The sequence below is a fragment of the Saccopteryx bilineata genome, chromosome 9 (assembly GCF_036850765.1).
Source record: "Saccopteryx bilineata isolate mSacBil1 chromosome 9, mSacBil1_pri_phased_curated, whole genome shotgun sequence".
In the NCBI taxonomy this organism is placed as follows: Eukaryota; Metazoa; Chordata; class Mammalia; order Chiroptera; family Emballonuridae; genus Saccopteryx; species Saccopteryx bilineata.
Window position 1 is genome coordinate 84666645 of NC_089498.1, and position 20678 is coordinate 84687322.

Below are 20678 nucleotides of genomic sequence, written 5' to 3' on the forward strand. Positions count from 1 at the left end.
GCAGAATGAGTTAAAGAAAAAGGGAGGAGATTTTGGAGGAAAGCCAAAGCACCTAGTGACTTTCTGTTCCCATCCTGAGGAAGTGAAGGTCGAGACCAAGCATACATGGCTGAAGGCAGTTGTGTCCAGTGAAGGCTCAAGAACATGCTTGGCCCTGCTGGAGCTTTCTGTAGGTCAGGAATCAGACAGTAGATGGTGTGGTGTTATGTCTCAGAAAGGGCAAGAGAAATCTAATCAGTTTTGCAAAACTAAATAATAAAATTGTACACTGTATTCTGCTTGTTAGTTTCTTATGCATGATGTCATATTTCTGCTTAATAAATTGGATAACTGATCTCTAAGGCACCTCAATCCTGGAGAGATTGGGGTCCTCCACTTGCAGTATTGTTGCTGCCTCATTCCTTTGTGGCTCCTCTTCATGAGACCCTGAATACTAACAACAGGAAACAATATTTTTGCAAGCCAAATAACTGACAAATGACCAGTTTCTGAAAAATATAAAAAACCCTCAAGACTCAATCATAGAAAAAGAAACAATCTAATTAGCAAATGGACAAAAGGCATGCACAAATATTTCCACAAAGAGGATATACAGATGGCAAATAATCAAATGGCAAGATATTTAAGATTATTAACCATCAGAGAAATGCAAATGAGAATCATAATATTACCACCCATTCACCAAAATGGGTAAAATAAAAAAGGGACACCTGCCTGACCTGTGGTGGCACAGTGGATAAAGCATCAACCTGGAAATGCTGAGGTCGCCAGTTCGAAACCCTGGTCTTGCCTGGTCAAGGCACATATGTTAGTTGATGCTTCCTGCTCCTCCCCCCTTCTCTCTCTCTCTGTCTCTCCCTCTCTCTTTCTCCTCTCTAAAAATGAATAAAAAAAGGGGGGGGACACCACCAAATACTGGCAAGTAAATGGAGAAAGTGGATCATTGCTAATTGACACAGAAAATAGTTTTCTCTCTTACAAGACTAAACATGCAACTACCTGCAACCCTGCAGCTACAGTCCTAGAGTCATGAAAAAATGTTCAGACATTGCTGATGGCAAGATCAAACAGCTTAGCCACTCTAGAAGAAAATTTGGCTAATTCTTTCTAAAGTAAATATGCAACTGCTATTGATCTACTTGGTCATTTATCCCAGGGAAGTAAAAACTTTTACAGGAATGTTCATAAAAGCTTAATTATAATAGCCAAAACCTAGAAACAACTCTGATATCTTTCAATGGGTGAATGATTAAGCAAGCTGTAGTCTATCCAGAGCACAGAATCCTAGTCAGCAATGAAAGAGAACAAACTATACAATTCACATAGCATGGCTGAAACTCAGAGAATTATGCTGAGTGGGGAAAAAAGTGAATTTCAAAAGATGGATATTGTATGATTCCATTTATATTAAAATATTGAAAATTTTTTCATCTGTCTATTGGCCATCTGTATGTCCTTTTTAAAGAAGTGATATTCATTTCTTTTGCCCATTTTTTGATTGGATTGTTTGTCGTCCTGGTGTTGAGTTTTACAAGTTCTTTATAAATTTTGGTCATTAACCCCTTATCAGACGTATTATCGAATATGTTCTCCCATTGTGTAGTTTGTCTTTTTATTCTGTTCATATTGTCTTTAGCTGTGCAAAAGCTTTTTAGTTTGATATAGTCCCATTTGTTTATCCTGTCTTTTATTTCACTTGCCCGTGGAGATAAATCAGCAAATATATCGCTGCAAGAAATATCGGAGAGCTTACTGCCTATGTTTTCTTCTAAGATGATTATGGTTTTATGACTTACATTTAAGTCCTTTATGCATTTTGAGTTTATTTTTGTGAATGGTGTAAGTTGTTGGTCTAGTTTCATTTTTTTGCAGGTAGCTGTCCAGTTTTCCCAACACCATTTGTTAAAGAGGCTGTCTTTACTCCATTATATGCTCTTACCTCCTTTGTCAAATATCAATTGGCCATAAAGGTGTGGGTTTATTTCTGGATTCTCTGTTTTGTTCCATTGATCTATATGCCTGTTCTTAATGCCAGTACCAAGCTGTTTTGAATACAATGGCCTTGTAGTATAACTTGATATTAGGAAGTGTGATACCTCCCACTTTATTCTTCTTTTTCAAGATTGCTGAGGCTATTCATGTTCAACATCACTAATCATTAGAGAAATGCAAATTAAAACCTCAATGAAATACCACCTCACACCAGTCAGAATGACGCTTATTAACAAAACAACACATGATAGGTGCTGGCGAGGATGTGGAGAAAGGGGAACCCTCCTGCACTGCTGGTGGGAATGCAGACTGGTGCAGCCACTGTGGAAAACAGTATGGAGATTCCTCAAAAAATTAAAAATAGAACTGCCTTTTGACCCAGCCATCCCACTTATAGGAATATATCCCAAGGACACCATATCACTGACTCAAAAAAAGAAATGCACCCCCATGTTTATGGCAGCACTGTTCACAATAGCGAATATCTGGAAACAACCCTGTGTCCTTCAGTGGACAAGTAGATTAAAAAGCAGTGGTACATATATACAATGGAATACTATGGGGCCATAGAAAAGAAGGAAATATTACCTTTTGCAACAACATGGATGGACCTGGAAACTATTATGTTGAGTGAAATAAGCCAGGCAAAGAAAGAAAAATATCATATGACCTCACTCATTTGAGGAATCCAAGGAATAATGTGAACTGAGGAATGGAATTAAACCTGAAGGGCAGGGGGAAGGGCGCTATGGGGAGGGGGGAAAAGAAGATGTTGAGGGGAATATAGGGGAAGGGGGATGCATTCGGGGAGACACTAGAATCTATGTAAATGCAATAAATTAATTAATTAATTAAAAAAATAAAAATAATAAATGTTGAAAAAGTATTTTATAAACAGAGAAAAGATTATTGTTTGCCAGAGGTTAGGAATGAAAGTGGAGTGGGTTGAAGGAGGAAAGCTGGATCCTGTGGTGGTGGAAATGTTTTGTATCTGGGCTGTGATGGTGAATACAGCAAACCTATATATGGGATGAAGTTGTATGGGACTAAATGTGCACATGCGCACAAACACAAATACCTACAAGTAAAACTGAAGAAATATGAATAAAATTTGTAGTATGTAAATATTCTGGTTGTGATATTATAGTTTTGGAAAAAATGTTGCCATTAGGGGAAATTGGGTAGTTTACATGAACTTTCTTGCAGCCACATGTAAACTGATAATTATCTCAAAGTAAGTTTATTTGAAAAAATTGATTCTACGCTTATTTCTCCCTAAAGCCAACTGCAGTAATCAACCTCTTACACAGCTGTTTTTACTATTAAGACTATTTTCAGGGCCACCCAATAACAAGAACAACCCAGCAGGCTCAGATATTTCAGATAGACCCAGAAGGGAGTAGACTTTAGGTACAGTAAGTCTTCACTTAATGTTGTTGGCAGGTTCTGCATTTTAAATAAAATGACAGGTAATAAAACCAATTTTACCCTGGGTTTATTGATGTAAACAAGACTTAAGCTCCTAGAACGTCTCATGAACATTACAAGGAAACTTTGTCAATGGAAACGATGTTATTTGAGAACGAGTTGTACTCACTTCTTTTGGGTCATGCATGTCAAGCATCCAAAGGGCTGGATGGAAACTATTTCTGAGGAAACTGAGTGTTTTGATCTTTGACCAATGTTGATAAAGATAGATCAAAGTAGAAAATAAATAGAGGCTCTCTTAAGTGAGATTTTCAAGAGATACATGGATCCCATGTGGAGGCATATGGAAGAGATAAAGTATTAATCAATTTGTGCTTAAGTATCCGTTATACATTCCAGCCAGAGAGGCCAGCATTTAGCAGTTACACTTACCACTCATGCAGCCACCTGCATTTATTCCGTATTTTCCTGTGGCCCCTGTGTCAATCATGGCATTCAATAAGATATCACAACCTGTGACAACTGTCCCAATGCTGGAGTCCTGCTTTGAGACCATATTCTGACACTAGAATGTTCCACTAGTATGCACAGTGCATTTTGTCTACTCATTTTCATACAGACACACCATCATTCTGGTGGTCATGGATGCATTTACCCAGATGAACCAGCCACAGTGTGTTTACTCAGAGGAGCCTTTGTTTCCAACCCTAGCAATTCCCGTTAACCTATTTGTCAACGAAGTATCATCTTTCTGTTTGTTGGTGTTCAGGGTAAGGCACTCCTATATTCTTACTCATCAGCCACTGATCAATGAACAATTTTATATTTATGAATTGTGCTTACTAGTGATTATGAATGTGACAAGATTCAAATTTATTATAGCTTCACCTCTCAGTCTCCCACTGTCTTTTCTCCAGTTGAAATTACTTAATGAGCCCTGGCCGGGTAGCTCAGTTGTTTGAGCATCATCCAGTACACCAAGATTGTGAGTTCAACCCCTTCAGGGCACATACAAGAATCAACCACGGAACGAATGGATAAGTGGAACAACAAATCAGTGTTTCTCTCTCTCTTTCTCATTCTCTTTCTCTCTTTTCTCTTTTTTTCTCTCTCTCTAAAATAAATAAATAGATCATTTTTTGAAATAATTTAATGAATTTCTTTTCTTTAAGAACAATCAAAAAAGGGTGTTCCCCGACTTCTTCCAGAGATGTCAGGCAAGTGTGTTGACAGATATCTAGATTAATTTTATTTTCCAATTAAGTTATTTTCTACAAAAGTCTTTTGAAATTGCTTAAATGCAGTATTAGTAGGATTTTTTTCTGATACAAATATGATATTTGTTCTCATAAGTAAATATTCATATCTATATTTCTTGTATATTTATGCCAAAACTTTCCATATATATCCTTTTCTTTTCTGACCTCATATGCATTATGATCTACTCTGCTTGAAACTGTCCTCCCACTTACAAGGATTCAAGTGTCCTTTAGAATACTCTTTAACAAATACAGCCCTATCATCAAAATGTTCAAACAAAATTTTATCAGCATAGGAGCCAGAGAAATATTATGTACTAGATAAATATTTCCAAGGGGACTTACTGGTTAATAGGTTCTCTTACTGATGCTAAATCAGGAGCTTCTTCTCTGAGAATGTTGGTTTTCTTTGGTAAATATTTAAAAGTACTCATTATTACCCCAGGTGGGAGACAGGAATATAGGAATTAGATATAGAAATAAACTAAGAAAGAATCTCTTAATTAGCTCAAAGTTTAATACTGGGAAATTATAATTATATAGTTACAATCATGTAATCATAGCTCTCAATATCTACAAAAAAGGCTGTTTCCTCTTTTCTGCTTAGCGTTGGGACGCCCCTAATGGACTGAATAAGTGTGCTTGACTTGTTAGCAGAAAGGAAAATTTGCTTATGGACTTTTAACTTATCCCATGTATTAACGGAATATGCCTGAGGGTCTGGTAATTCTGCCTGCCACCCTCTATGCCTGGCCCATTTCCTACCCATCTTTGCTCTACCTGCACCCACCATGGACTGATTTTGAAGAAGCTACATTTCTGGGCTGCCAGCCTTCTACCTTCTCTTTAGGTTTAATGAATAGAAAGAATTAGAAGGCACTAGCAGGATATCAGAGGTCATAAAGAGAAAGAGTTCAAGGTGTTTACCATTCCGTACACATGCACAGTTCCTCCTTGTCCAAGCACCTGTTTCTGGCAGTGGTTATGATGTTGCATGGCTACAGCAGGAAAGGTAGTCACTTTCAATAGCTCTAGGTCTTACCTGAATCTAATTACTCCCTTTCCTGTCTTTGGCTTACAAGTATAGAGTGGTAATGGCTTCTTGCTGTGGTTTGTCTCTGGGTACCTCAATGTCACCTGGTTTCCTTAACCCTGTCCTTACCTCTGTAATAGTTGCAACATCAAGTTTTTTCAACACCCCAGCTAAGTGTGCTTTCTGCTTTTTGTTAGGACCTGGGATTACATCTGTAATACAAGACTGAAAAGGAAAAGTGATAAATGGCATAAGCGTCAGAGGACTCCTTAAGTTTCATGGAGTAAGACATCTTTTCCAGCTAGCAGGTGAGAGGAATTTTTGTGGGTGAAAGGCAGTCACATGCATGGGTTAATTCCTCACATCACTAATGAAAAATGTTGGTTTATTTTTCCCTAACCTCTCTCTTAGATTTGGACTATTTAGAGAAAATCACACATTGCTTCTGGAAAGAACTATGCGTTACAGAGTTTGCCTTTGGATGAACTTGCAAAATGTCACTGTCTCTGTGAGCCTGATCCAGGTGCCCCCATTGAAATGTCATGGGGCCAGTGCTGTTCAAAGAGTGAGGTGGCAGGAACTCAGCTGGGAAGTTTCTAGGCTGCAGCAGCATCACAGTGCAGAGCAAAGCACCATGAGCTCATGAAGAGAAGCAAATCTGCCTCTCTTCCCGCACCCCTGCCCTTGCCCTCACTTCCCCAACATCCCTACCTCTCCCTCACAGACAAACTGCTTGGCAAATGGGAGGAGAGTAGGAGGAACTTTTTTTTTCAAGACCAAGGTATTTTGTTTCTACAAAGAGCTATTAAAATAATCTTTAAAAAGATTCAATACAATGATCAGAAAAAATTGCATTATGCTGAAGAGTTGTGTGGACCATTGTTCAGGCCTCTTATTTGGATCTGGGCCTGGAAAGCTCCAGGCCGAGGCCCCATTCAGCCCTGCAATCACATCAATTCCAAGCCCGTCTGAAATGAAAACAGGTACAAGTCGCAGAGCACTGTTCACAGCGGAATTCCGAGCACTCTCTCGCCTTCCTCCCCTTAGTGCTCCTCTCTTCTTCTCCCTTCCTCCCTCTCTTTCCATCCATACTTCCTTTCTTTCTTCTGTCTGTCTACTTGTGGAGGGAAGGAAGTTGGAAAATTATTATGATCATTGTTTCATATATACCTTGGCTGGTATTCACAAATAGAATTTTTTTTTCCAAAGAGATAATTTTTTTAAAAAACGAAACAATTGAATTATTTAATAAAGTTCACAATGTTAGGGCTACCTGGGTTTGAGTTACTGAAGCCTGAAGATATCAGGGCACCTTGAACTGAATAAAATGTTCATTGTCATCTTATTCTCAAAGGAGTTCAAGATTCACAGCTGTGGGTGAGTTCATAGGTCAGACTGAAGGAAATGTTTAACTCAGGTTCTTTTCTTTAACTAACTTCCCAACCCCCTTTCATTCAGATTCCTCTGACCGAGGAATAGAATAAGAAAAAGCTAACTTGTTTACCAATCCCTCAGCCACCTTCATTAGGTCATCGACTATTCCTCAACCCCCTTACCTAGTTAATAATATCCCCATCTCTCCCTTACACCTTGGTGCAGCCATTTAAACTACTCAATCGGGAAAAAAATAAGATTGTCCGGTCAACACTCCAGCCAGTGTAGCAAGACCCAGCATTCTAGGGCCTGCGTTAGGGATAAAAACAGAATTTGCCCTCTGCCAATGTGGTTGCTGGCTGGCTTTGAAGAGCAACAGCACACCTTTCTACAGAAGTTATTAAAGTTGCCTTGCTGAGGTATTTTGTCTCCACAAGTCTTGCTTAATTTCATTTCTAACAAGATCAGTGTTACTCTTTTTCTTGTGTGGACTCTACCTTTGGATTGGTCACTCTACAAGTAGAGCCATGGAGCCATCAGAGCAAAGATTGTATACTATCTGTGTCATCACTCCAGAAAGTCTTACCTGACACCTTCTTAGCTGGGTGCATGTTGGGCAAATAAGTTTGTAAAATATGTGTTATTTCATTTTGCTCACTTTTATTGTTAAAAATGGCTGCTGCCCACGTGAATGGTGCTGCCAGGTAAGACTGCTAATTACTTTCTTGCTTGGGAAGGGGCTTTGTTATGCTAATGTTGCTGGAGGAAGTTGTGTTCCCACCAAAAAGTTTTAAGAAGAAGGAGAAAGGAGGAGAAGGAAGCCATGTTTTTGCAGAGTGAGAGCAAGGAGAATGTGTGCTGAGGAGAAGCAGCAGCCAAGATGGCAGGGGGCTGAAGGAGAAGGCAGTTGGTGCAGAAATGAGAAGGGAGAAGGTGTACAGATGGGAAACAGAGGTGAGGGCTTTTGCAAGCTCCACTGAGACTGGTGGGGGCCTTTGATTCTAGGAAAAACTGGAAAAGAGTCTCCTGGTTGTGGAACCAGAGAATGTGTGAGTGGGTTTTGGGTTTGTGTGTTTATTTACTCTCCTGCTGGCACAAGGTTAAAATAAAGGAATGGCCTGACCTGTGGTGGCACAGTGGATAAAGCGTCAACCTGGAAATGCTGAGGTTTCCGGTTCAAAACCCTGGGCTTGCCTGGTCAAGGCACATATAGGAGCTGATGTTTCTGCTCCTTCCCCCTTCTCTCTCTCTCTCTCTCTCTCTCTCTCTCTCTTCTTTCTCTATAATGAATAAATAAAATCTTTTAAAAATAAATAAATAAATAAAGGAATGGCCCACCAGTTTTTGGCTTTGCAGTTTCTTCACTGTCTGACTGAATTCAGTGAGAACCTGCATGTGCCTAGCTGTGTTGGCTGTGACTGCTGGCCTTACAGTACATCCATTATAATTGCGTGTCAATCTTTCCTGCAACCTGTTGCTCACCTGCTCCCTTCTCTCCACCTAAGCTCACCCAAGCAGTGACATGGTCACAGGCAGTGACTGTGCTGACCACCGCTCGAACTCCTCCTGTGTGGGGACAGTGAGAACTCAGCAATCCACGTTTATAAATAATTCATGAATAAACACAAGGAAGGATATCAAACAGCAGGTGGAACAAACCCAGAATTCCTCCAGTTAGTTTCTCTCTTTAACTGCAAGATCTTGCCACTTTCTGCTGCAAACTTTCAGAGAAACCCCAAGAGTTACAGAATAAAGACCCATCTCCTAAACTTAACAAATAAGAATTCCAAGACATACCCAGACAAATCCATTATTTTTATTATTATTACTATCCACTCATCCTGGTCGTCATTTCATAGGAAATCAGCCATCTAACCTTGAACCCTCTATGACTTAACTGGGGAGCTTTAGTTAAAAACCCTGAGTGAATGTCTCTTGGATGCAAATACCAAGAAGCTGTGTGAGTGACGTTTGTGCAGACACAAAGGAATGCATGTAAATGTGCTTTAGAAAATTACCCTAAAGTTCTAGATTGCCCTTTCCTTTGTGTTTGTTAATTAGCAAAAGAAAAACAATATACTGACCCAAATTAGCCCTTTGTCAAGGTCAGCAAAAAGGCCACTAGTCATTCTTTCCCCTTATCACCTGGTCTTCCTCCCTTATAACCTGTTACCTCTGTTCTGCTTCTGAATAATAAAAGCTAAGGGAGAAGGAAATCAAGAGGTCTTCTTTGCTTCCCTTGGCAGGCCTCCCCTTCTTCCTCTTGACATCAGTTTGTGTCCTGAGCAGGTATTTTCCTGTGACACTGGGAGTTCCCAGCGGGCTGGAGCACTGCAGTCCCTGTGTCAGTGACACTGGGAGTTCCCAGCGGCTGGAGCACTGCAGTCCCTGTGTCAGTGACACTGGTAGTTCCCAGCGGCTGGAGCACTGCAGTCCCTGTGTCAGGGACACTGGTAGTTCCCAGCGGCTGGAGTACTGCAGTCCCTGTGTCAGTGACACTGGGAGTTCCCAGCGGGCTGGAGCACTGCAGTCCCTGTGTCAGTGACACTGGGAGTTCCCAGCGGGCTGGAGCACTGCAGTCCCTGTGTCAATGACACTGGGAGTTCCCAGTGGGCTGGAGCACTACAGTCCCTGTGTCAGTGACACTGGGAGTTCCCAGCGGGCTGGAGCACTGCAGTCCCTGTGTCAGTGACACTGGGAGTTCCCAGCGGGCTGGAGCACTGCAGTCCCTGTGTCAATGACACTGGTAGTTCCCAGCGGGCTGGAGCACTGCAGTCCCTGTGTCAGTGACACTGGTAGTTCCCAGCGGGCTGGAGCACTGCAGTCCCTGTGTCAGTGACACTGGTAGTTCCCAGCGGCTGGAGCACTGCAGTCTCTGTGTCAGTAGTAGTACTACAGCTTCCTCCTCGGGCTATGTTTCCCATCTACTTCCCTAAGTTCCCTCCTCCTCAAAAGCACATTTCTTCCCTTTTTCTTACCTGGTAAATTCCTTTTTGTCCAGAGGGACTCTGAGCCTTACTTAGTTTCAGTATGTCCTCTCACTGATTGTTCCTTGGTCCCCTTGTCTTAGGGCTTCTCTATCTCCACAAGCTATGTTCTCCATGTCACCACCACTGTCATCCCCCATGCTCATCACACTGGTTTGCTTGCTTCTCTTCCCTTGTACCCCACCTCACAATTCTTTAAACATTATTTCTGTAAATGATGACCTATTATCTAGTATGTGACTATAGACAAACAGCCTTTTTGCTGAAGAATTCTGAGAACTAACGTCAAAAGAAGCAGACTCTGACCTTCAGACATTCCAGCTCTAGAATATTTGCTGACTGAGGGTCAAATAAGTTTGCAGATATGATGTATATGTTTGCTTGCTTATAGTTTGCATTGGATGTGGAAGACAGGCTGTAAACAGGCAGGGTCCTTATAGCCTAAGGCAGGGGTCCCCAAACATTTTACACAGGGGGCCAGTTCACTGTCCCTCAGACCGTTGGAGGGCCAGACTATAAAAAATACTATGAACAAATCCCTATGCACTCTGCACATATCTTATTTTAAAGTAAAAAAACAAAATGGGAACAAATACAATATTTCAAATAAAGAAGAAGTAAATTTAAATCAACAAATTGACTAGTATTTCAATGGGAACTATGGGCCTGCTTTTGGCTAATAAGATGGTCAATGTCCGGTTCTATATTTGTCACTGCTAGCCGTAACAAGTGATATGACGTGCTTCCGGAGCCGTGATGTATGTGTCCCACATCACTGGAAGTAGTACTGTACGTGAGCAATGCCATGCTTTGCGGCGCAGCCACACACAGTACTCCAGGAGCATCCATATCCTGTGCTCCTCTCACTGACCACCAGTGAAAGAGATGCCCCTTCCGGAAGTGCAGCCGGGGCCGGATGAATGGCCTCAGGGGGCCACATGCGGCCCGTGGGCCATAGTTTGGGGCTCCTGGCCTAAGGCTTAGTTTTAAGACTAAGCCTTTCCCACCTTTTTAATCCTAAAATCTTCTCAACACTAAGCTTTTCCCCACACCCTTGACTTTTGCAAGATGTAGGGTGGTGCACTCTCATGAGGAATCCCATTTATGCCTCAGATAAGTGACTTTGTATCATAGACTTCCTTATTTGTACTGTATATTAGATTAAAGGTTTTGATTTCTACACTATAAAATGGGGCAGAGGAGCCCATGCTGTGGGAGAGCAGAGAAAGGCCACATGGAGGAGAGGAGAAGCAGCCAAGAAGGTGGAGTGCTAAAGGAGAAGCCAGTTTGTGCAGAGTTTGTGCAGAGAGAAGGAGATGGGGAACAGAGGTGAATAAGGCTGGTGAGGTAGAAACCTTTGATTCTAAGAAACTCGGATGAGTCAGTGGCTTTGGGAGCCCTGAATGGAAAGGGAAATGTTTTCCCACTGTGTGTATTTCTGACCCCCCCCCTCCTCCACCACCAGGTGCAAGCTAGGATTAAAGGTAATGGCCCACCAATTCTTGGTTTCATTGTTTCATTACCATCTGTCTGAATCAAATGCGAACCTGCATGGGGGTAGCTGTGATGGTGGCCGTGGCTACTGGCTTTACACTGACCTTCAGCCAGTTATCTGAACAGAGTGTGCTGGCTTGCAGGAGTTTCCAACAAAGAACCCTCAAACCTCTTCTTGCAATTCCTTTGTTCTGATTTTATTTTCCTTCTTTCTCCTTCCTTACAAAAACCCCTGTTCCTGACTCATTGTTAAGATGGTCTTTGCCATGTGATTCCACCATCTTATGAAGCTGCAAGCCTTTAAATAAACCTGTTTTCCTTCCACCAACCCCTGTCTCTTGATTATTGGCTATCAAGTGGCAGGCAGCTGAACCCGGTTTAGGTATGATCTTCGCCTGCCACCCTCCAACCACATATACTCACCGACTCGTAAAATGACTTGAGGTTCTAGCCAAAAAGTCCCAGCACATTGCCTGGAAGGGAGTGATTGCTGAATATACATTAACCAAATAAACACATGACTAGCCCAGTCAAGAAAGGGAACAAAGACTTTCTGAAATTTTTTCATCAGTGTTGGTTTTTGCTTTATGTTCTCATTACAACACAAATATATGTTCATTATATTAAAATTTATAATTACTACACAATGTGTAATTCTTTCTCCCCATTTTTACCTATCTGGAAGACAAAATCAAACAAACCTCATTGTTTAAATTTACATTTACATTATAAATGAGATTGGACCTTTCTTCCTAAAGTGTCGTGCCATCGGCATGTTTTCACTGAATAATCTGCTTTCGTACTTCACCTCATTTTATTGCAGTATTCAATCTGTCCATTATTAATACTCTTCTTATATATAAAAAAAGCTACTTTTTTCTTTCAAATCTTCAAATATATTTTCAAGCTTACTTTATTCCTTTTAATTTTGCTTGGTTTTCTTGCCTAGAAAACCTTTCTTGACTGCTGACAGTCAAATATATCAATATTTTTAGCACGATTTTTACCCTTAAATTTATTTATAGAAAGGTTTTTTTATGTACTTATTGTTTCCTTTTTAAATTTCATTTTTTAATCTTTCTGGAATTTATTTTGGCATAGAGTATATAATTTCCCACAGAGAACTAGTTGTCTCAGCATGATTTATTGAATAATTCATAATTTCTTATTTATTTGAAATGTCACATTTATTAGATACTAAACATTTAGATATATACATGAGGTTTCATGAGAAAGATACTCTGGCCTCAACATAGCACTATAGGAAACTAGGCTTTTTTAAAAAGATGATTTTATCTTAAGACATTTTCATATTGGTCAATGTAAGTCAGGTTTCTCTTTCTCACTTTTCTCCCATTTATTCTTTTTTTTTTTTAAAAGACTTTATTTATTCATTTTAAAAAGGAGACAGAGAGAGAGAAGGGGGGAGGAGCAGGAAACATCAACTCCCATATATGCCTTGACCAAGCAAGCCCGGGATTTCCAACCAGTGGCTTCAGAGTTCCAGGTCAATGCTTTATCCGCTGCGGCACAGGCTTCCCCATTTATTCTTCTCTTTGAATTTTTTTTTACCACTTCTTTCAGATTTATTCTTCCATATGAAGCATAATAGTATTTTGAAGTTTTAACACAAAACATTATGGAAAATATTGATTTGAATGAAATAAAGCTTTTCAATGAATTAAAAAATACATCATAATGCTTCTGAGTACATCTTTTCACAAAATTTCTAGATAAGTTTTTAAAACCATTTTAAGGCATATACCTTTGAAAGTTCATCCCAAAATACAGGATAATTTTTATAGACCTAATGGAAAGAGTTTCCTTTCTCCTGTACATTATTAACTAGTTTCCTATTGTGGTTGTAAGAAATTATCGTAAACATAGCAACTTAAGCCTGACCAGGTGGTGGAGCAGTGGATAGAGCATTGGACTGAAATGCCGAGGACCCAGGTTGAAACCCCAAGGTTGCCAGTTTCAGTGCAGGCTGATCTGGTTTGAGCAAAGCTCACCAACTTGAGCCCAAGCTCACTGGCTTGAGCAAGGGGTTACTTGGTCTGCTGCCACCCCCCTGTCAAGGCACATATGAAAAAGTAATCACTGAACAACTAAGGTGCCACAAGGAAGAATTGAAGCTACTCATCTCTCTCCCTTCCTGTCTGCCACTATCTGTCTCTCTCTCTCTCTCTCTCTCTCTGCCCCCCTCAAAAAAACATAGCAAGTTAAAACAACACAAATTAATTTTTTTACAGTTTTTGAGGTCAGAAGTTCAAAATTGATTTCACTGGTCTGAAGGGCCAGCCATGCTCCCTCTCCAGCCTCGAAGATAAATCCTTTTCCTTACCTTTTCCAAGTTCTACCACCATGTTCTTTGTCTCCTGTAGAATCTCGTCTTCCAAGTCAGCAACATAGCATCTCAAACTCTCTCTGTGTCCCTCCGCTCTCCTCATCCCACCACCTACTTCTGTAGTGAAAGCTCCCCTTATTAGGATATTTGTGACTGTATTTAGGGTATATGAAGATAATCCAGGGAAATTTCATCGCAATATTTTTCATCTCATCTGCAAAATCCTTTTTGCCCTTTACGGTAACTTTCACAAGTTCCAGAGATTAAGAACTGGACATGTTTGGAGGCATTATTCAGCATACTACCACCACCCTTAATACTTATGACTTGAAGTAAATTTTTATTTTATCCTGATGAAGTTCTAGGTGGATAATTTAAGCAAATAGAAAAAGTGACAAATGTCTCTTTTTCAGTACCTAAACCTTTAATTTTTGTTTCCTATTTTGGTAGGTATAATTTCAAGGAAAATAAATAACACAGGCAGTAGCAGGTATACTTTTCTTGATCTTGATTTCAAAGAAAATTTCTCTGGTGTTTCACCAGTAACTATACTTTTTCAAAGAAACTTAAACATTCATTTTATTGATATTGTGTAATTGTATTCTCATATTATTAAAATAAAATTAGAAATGAACTCAGATTAAAATTCTCAAATGTGCTGCCCTTTAGTTAATCTCTGTCTAAACTTCTATAACATTATGGCTTTGAAAGGCCTCTGTTAGGTCCTAAATATATCAAGGAAAATGATACCAATATTATCCTTATAGTCAGAATGGGAGGCGATCGTCAAATAAAATATGAACCTTATTTATGTTGCATTAAGTGTCATAAAAGAAAAAATAATTCATTAACATAAATGGATCAAAAGAATTAGGAAACAAATTAGATTGTATACAGAAGTATATGTTTTGTTTTGTTTTTTGAAGGCATAAAACCAATATAGAAGACAAGGACACTGGACAAAACAGGTAAAAAATATATATCCTTTATTCCATGCTTATGGAAGAAAAATAAACTTTGGTAAACAACTGAGAACATTTCTTTGATTCAATAATTAAGGAGAAAGGACTTGTTTTTGAGAACGCCTTTGACTAGTTTGTTTTACTATCACGGCAAAAATGACACCATGTGGCCAACAGGCTTTCCAATATTGTGTTATCCTGTCCCTCAAAAACCTCGTTACTGGGACAGAGGCTAGAAATGGATAACAAATTCTTCATAATATTGTTTCTGTAAAACTACTCTACTTGATCATAATAGATTTAATAGGTATTGGAAACTCCTTTCTTTTGTAAGATTAATATAAAGTTTGTTATATATAGTTATGTGTAATATAATTAATGTATTATCCTTATCTTTGTTTAGTTTTGATGTCTAAGTAATGCTTAATTACAGGGTAGTATAGCATTTTTTTATTTCATATATTTGCTAGTTCATTACATATTTTTTATAATGCATATTCCAGACCCTGTCATGAAAACTCAAAATCAAAATCTTTATTGTTGGTCCCTGAAAATAACATCTTATCAAATAGGTAATTTTATGGATACTGTGATGTTTGTGATCTTCATGTATAATAATTAGTCTCACTGGTTTCATAATCTAAACACTTATTAGTTATATGACTTTTGAAAACTTTTTATCTTTAACTTGATTTTCTCACTTATGGAATAGAGAAAAATATTTAGAAAAGTTTTAAGAATTATTTAAAATAATGTTTGCATTATTTTAGAATTTAGTTGTAACCAAGATGTTTTTAAAATAAATACTTCTTTTATCACCTTTTAAAATTGATTTCATCTTTATAGCATCTGCTATTATAAGTCACTAACTAGGTTCTAGATTAACTTTCACACTCAGTTCAGCTACAATATAACATAATGATTAACTTGATTTATCTATTTGATGGCTAAAGAAATCCTTTAGTGTTTTGCTTTCCTTTCATGGAGAGTACTCAAAATCAGAATAGTTAGCCTTCTGACTTAAGAAACATTAAACCAGGTAATGGGAACCAGAGGGCTGGGAACTTTACTTTGACTGCCCTTACTAGATATGTCATAATGTCTCAGATCAGGGAAGCAGGAAATCAGAACTACGTTTCTTACATAAAGTTAGGCACCCTCAAATGTCAGTCTCATTATAAATTGGGGAGTTCAATATTATACTCACAAGTCCTAAGAAAAAGTAAAACAACTTTCCATGACCCTGGAGTCCTAAGAAGATAGTGACCTATCAAGGATTCAAACTTTGTCCATGCCAGGCCTTACGATGTTGTCTAAGTTTACAACCTACTAGGTATGTGAATCTAAGCTAAGGAGTGAACACACATGTGCCCAGAATAATGATAGGATTTGTCGAATAATTTATCCCTGCCATGGTAGCTCTTCCAAACTTTTACAAAGATTTTTTTACATACTTTATCTAAAATTTTCAGTTGTGCTCAATATAAGAGTTCACTTATAAAAAGTTTATTTTTATAAACAAACATAGTAAAAATAGCCATAACTACAATAATATATTTGTTACATAATATAAAGAACATGTAAACTATGCTAGCAATTACCTAAAATATGAAGCTGACAAAAAGTAATTGTGTCAAGTTTACCAATTCTATTTAAATTGTTATCAGTTTAAAATAAGGAGCTATTAATTTATTTTATGTAAGCCTCAAGGTAACCACAATAAAAAATTCTATAGAAATTACACAGAAGACCAAAAAAGAAGTCAGAACATAAATACCGAAATACAAAAAAAAAAAAAAAAAACAGAGATAACAGACAAGAAACAATGAATCTGCAAAACAACCAGAAAACAATTGAAAGTTTTTACCTATTAAAATTACTTTAAGTGTAAATGAATTAAATTGCTAATCAAAAAGCATAAAATGGTTGAATAAAATAAATATATATATATATATATATATATATGCAACAACATGCTGCCTACAAAGACTCACTTAAGCCTGAAAGATATACATGGACTGAGAGTGAAGAATAGAAAAAGTCATTTCAAGCAATTAATAACAAAAAAAAAATCAAGGGTAGCTGTACTTATATCAGACAAAATAGACTTTAAACTAGAAATGGTAGGGAAAAAAGCAGGTCATTATATAATGATAAAGTGGTCAATATATCAAGAAGATATGAAAATTTTACATATTTATGCATCCAATAGTGGAACATCTAAAATATGTGAAGCAGAAACACAGTGTTTGTCCAAATAGGCCAACCTACCATTACAAGTGAAAGTTCCATCATTTTTAGTATCTCCCAAAATCTCTAGTCTTTCTTTCAAAATTTCCTATGATATAAATCTTTACACTGTTTATTCTAAATTTCATGTTTCTTATCTAACTTGCTATATAGATTGTTTTTTAAAGCTTTATTTTCAGTGACTTTATTTTTAGAAGTTTGATTTGCTTTTTTGGGCAGATTAACTTATTCTTTTACAATCTCTTTATTTTCACTGGGTTTTAATTATTTTTTAAATATATAGATGGCATTAAACTTAATTAGTTTGTTTTTTCCTTTTGATTATTTTATATCTGAAGTGATAAAGGCTTTAATATTACCATTAGTTGAATGTACTAATCCCTTTTTTGGGTGCATTGTTTAACTATAACTTTTTAAATTTTTCTTGTGATCTAATCTCTATCTCTTTTCTTTTCTTTCTTTAAAGGTTTTTTGTGTTTTCTTAACTATTCTGCCAGAAAGATTCTGGGTCTCTTTCTGCAAAAATTCCCACTGATATTATATATCCAGAATTAGTGTTTGTTTAATTTTCTAAATATTTGGAATACAAGATACATAGCTGGGTAAATATGAGCTGCAAACTGTTGCTTAGGCTCATGGGAGTTTTTTTTTTTTACTCACTTCCCAAGCAAAAAGGAAAAGAACAAAATTATTTCCCTAGCAGACCTTAAGATTTGCTTTTCTTTTATAGTTCTCCCCTCAGTTTAGGATAGAACACTTCTAGGATTAACACTTTCATTTTGGGGGTCACAGTTCTAAATTCCCACACCTCCGAACCAAAGTTTTTCCTCAATAGGGACAAGCTGCTGGTTTCCACATTAGGGCATCTCAACTCTCTGTTCTACATTATTTATCTCAGTCCCTCCCAAATGCCAGCTAGCTACCCCTGCTCTCCAGCCCTTCTCTTCACCAAAGTGGAGCTGGGCGACTCCTTAACCAGTGATTTCAGCACTTTTCCAGACACTCTGTGCTTTCTCTCCAGGGGAGTCAGAAACCCTATTGTTTGATCTGAGTCAATTTTTCTAACTTTTCTGAGTTTCAGTTTCTCTGTCTGTTTACAATAATTACTTTCTTACTCAAGGGTTTTGTTGTTTCAATGAGATAATATTTGTATAATTTTTTTCCTAAAATAAAGCTTTACAATCATAAGATATCACATGCTTTATAGATAAATTTATAAAATATGTTGGGTTTGAGATTTTCCCAAATCACAGACGCAAATAGTGGACAAAATAAAACTTCAGATTTTTTAAATGCTTACATCACATTTCTAACACCGAGGTTTGCTGTCCACGCCCAGCAGGGAATAGGTAGTCAGCTATCCAGTCATATATAGGACATATGCTACCATTTCTTAAATTCTGAAATGAATTGGGTCCAGTTACAGAAATACGAACCTTCAAATATTTCTGTTTTCTAGATATAGTCAGTCAAATTGCTTTAAAAGACTGCTGCTATTTTGATATTTTGTTGTAAACCTCATTTCAGTCATTATGACATGATTCTGTTTTGTATTACTAAAATATTTCAGGATAATTACAGAAGCATAATACTATGTATTTCTCAGGAAGAGAAAAAAATCCATCAGACCACATCACTTCTCAGATTTGAAGATCAGGCAGTGGTTGCAAGGAGCAAGCATGAATTATCTGCAACTTTCTTTGCATTATTCAGCATCTACCATGCACGATTCTAATTGTCTCAAGGCTATCTCAGTTAAAAGTACATGGCTTTTCAGCTAGGCTTCTTTTTGCACTTATGTCTAATATGCAGTAACTGTATATTACTACTGAATTATAGAAGAGAAACCCATCTTTATTAACCATATATGTGTATATAGACACACACAATTATAAATATATATATGGTTTATATATAGATGGATTCTGATAAAAGTAAGAATGTGTGATGAGCCTGACCTGTGGTGGAGCAGTGGATCAAGCGTCGACCTGAAACAGTGAGGTTGCCAGTTCAAAACCCTGGGCTTGCCCAGTCAACGCACGTGTGGCAGTTGATGCTTCCTGCTCCTTTCCCCTTCTTTCTCTCTCTTTCTCTGTCTCTCTTCTCTAAAATTAATAAATAAATAAAAAATTTTAAAAAAGAATGCATGATGAAAAATGATGAATTAGCTCTTCTTTCATTGAAAGTAATGAACATTTTTTTCACACAGGATGATATTTTATGGTGAGCACTGGGCTGACAATCAGAAGAGCTATTGGAGAGTGGTTGTGGCGAAGTGGGCAGGGAGGTAAGTTGGTGCAGAGGAAGCCTTGATTTCTCCCTAGAGGTCAATGCAGGCAGATGCTTTTCCTGGACATCTTTTTTCCCTCTTCTTATCCTTATCCCTGGGCAGTTAGAAGGCTGTTCCTATAGAGAGGAAAATACAATTCCAGAGGGACAATAAAACCTTTCCCTGTGTTATTCCAGTCCTTGTAAATTGTTTCTTAATGGCCACCTGGGCAAAATGGCATAGGCAATTAGACTCTTGAAGACCCATTAATCATCATTTATATGGTACCTACCAGGTCAGGCAGTCACTGGTCTCTCAGTTTTCCTTTTCTAATCAGACTTAACCCTTAGTCCAGCTAGGATTACCAATATGTGCATCAAATAACAACACAGAATAACATATCGTGCCAGTGATGAAATGACCTAAATTTTCTGTTACCATGAAAAAAAGAAATAGATGTTGACATTCTCATTATCAAGGTGAACATTTGGTACACACAGAAAGTAAATTCTCACAAAGTGATCAGACCCTTACCTGAATCCTGAAAGTTCTGAAAAGCATCTTTCTGCTTGTATTATCCTCCCACCCTCTGCTAGCCACCTGGAAGCCTATTTCTGGGTAAGCCTCTTCCCCATCACTGCCACCTCCTACCTGACAGAAGCTAATGTTGCTCCTCCTTTAACACCTGTTAAGATGGATAACTCCCACCCTAACTTTCTTCATTTTCATCACTTTACAAACTTCCAAGGAGCTTTCAGGACAATATAGAATATTGAGACATCACTATCATTATTTAGACAAGGCAATCAGGATCCCTAAATAAAATGTGAAGCCGCTTATAATTTGCAGTACAAATTCCATTGCAAAGTGGGAATATTTAAAGAGGAAATCATGATATTGCAGGTCTGAATTCATGGCTGCCTATCAGAGAGCATGGCATTATCTGGAGAAACAGGGCAGGCAAAGGAAACATAAGAAATAATAACAGAACATGTTGTGGTTTTTGTTGTGTTTATCTCCAAAAACTATTCAATTCGTTTTAATTGTCTAGAACCCACCTACTGTGAATTGACAGATATGTGTATAAATCGTACATTGAGAAGTACTCCAGTTATCTATTGCTGGGTAATAAACCACATCAAAAATTATGGCTTAGAGCAGTAACTTGTTATTTTCTCTCAGGGTTCTGTGGGTTGACTGAGCTCAGCTGGCAGTACTCACTTGAGTTACCTAATGAAGACTGTAGTCAGATGGTGGCAGGGTCTCAGCTCGGTGCTTGACTA